Here is a 711-nt window from a genome sequence, read left to right on the forward strand (position 1 = left end):
CAATTCCCCCTCCCAGCAACTTGACACAGGCTGCATTCATGTTTCAGATTGAAAATAACTGGAAGTGAGGTTGGTAGCTTGCTTCTAGCATGCTTAGAATTCATTAAAAAAACAGAACTAAAATTCTTGAACAAACTTCAGGATGTTTTTACAATGTTTAATCATTGCCTTAAGGTTATTAAAGTTATCTGAAAGTTATTAACTTCTGTATATCTGTTACCCTGCACATGCCCAATCTCGTCTGATCTTGGAAGCTAAGCAGGGTCAGGCCTGGTTAGTACTTGGATGGGAGACCGCCTGGGAATACTGGGCGCTGTAGGCTTATACCATAGTCTTTCAAGACTGAAGGTTGCCAACCATTCTGTATTATGCTTTTAAGATCTTGAGAATGGATGGTGTATTGTGTCCAAGTTCAAAAACCCCTCCTCCACCATCTCCCTTATTTGCCATACAAGTTGGCTGCACCCATTTGTTTCCTTAGAACAGCCATAGGGTAATTTCATGGAGACAGTCATGCTTTCTAACACTGAACTTGCAGAAGAGATAGCTAGCATGGCAAGCATGCAAGAAGGTGAAAAATGAATGTGACTCTAGTGTGCTGGAAGACGGGGGGACGACGACACAGCTCTCTAGTGCTTCTAGCAGTGCGCCAGCACTAGAAGCTGATAAACACAGCCATAATCTCTGAGCATCATTCTGTGGATATTTGGG

General features: G+C 42.8%; 1 pseudogene; it reads left to right on the forward strand.

Moving 5' to 3' along the window:
• Nucleotides 1-203: 203 nt before the first annotated feature.
• LOC136660875 (5S ribosomal RNA) lies at nucleotides 204-322 on the forward strand (annotated as a pseudogene).
• The last annotated feature ends 389 nt before the right edge of the window (nucleotides 323-711 follow it).

This window comes from Tiliqua scincoides, chromosome 9 (genome assembly GCF_035046505.1).
Source record: "Tiliqua scincoides isolate rTilSci1 chromosome 9, rTilSci1.hap2, whole genome shotgun sequence".
NCBI lineage: Eukaryota > Metazoa > Chordata > Lepidosauria > Squamata > Scincidae > Tiliqua > Tiliqua scincoides.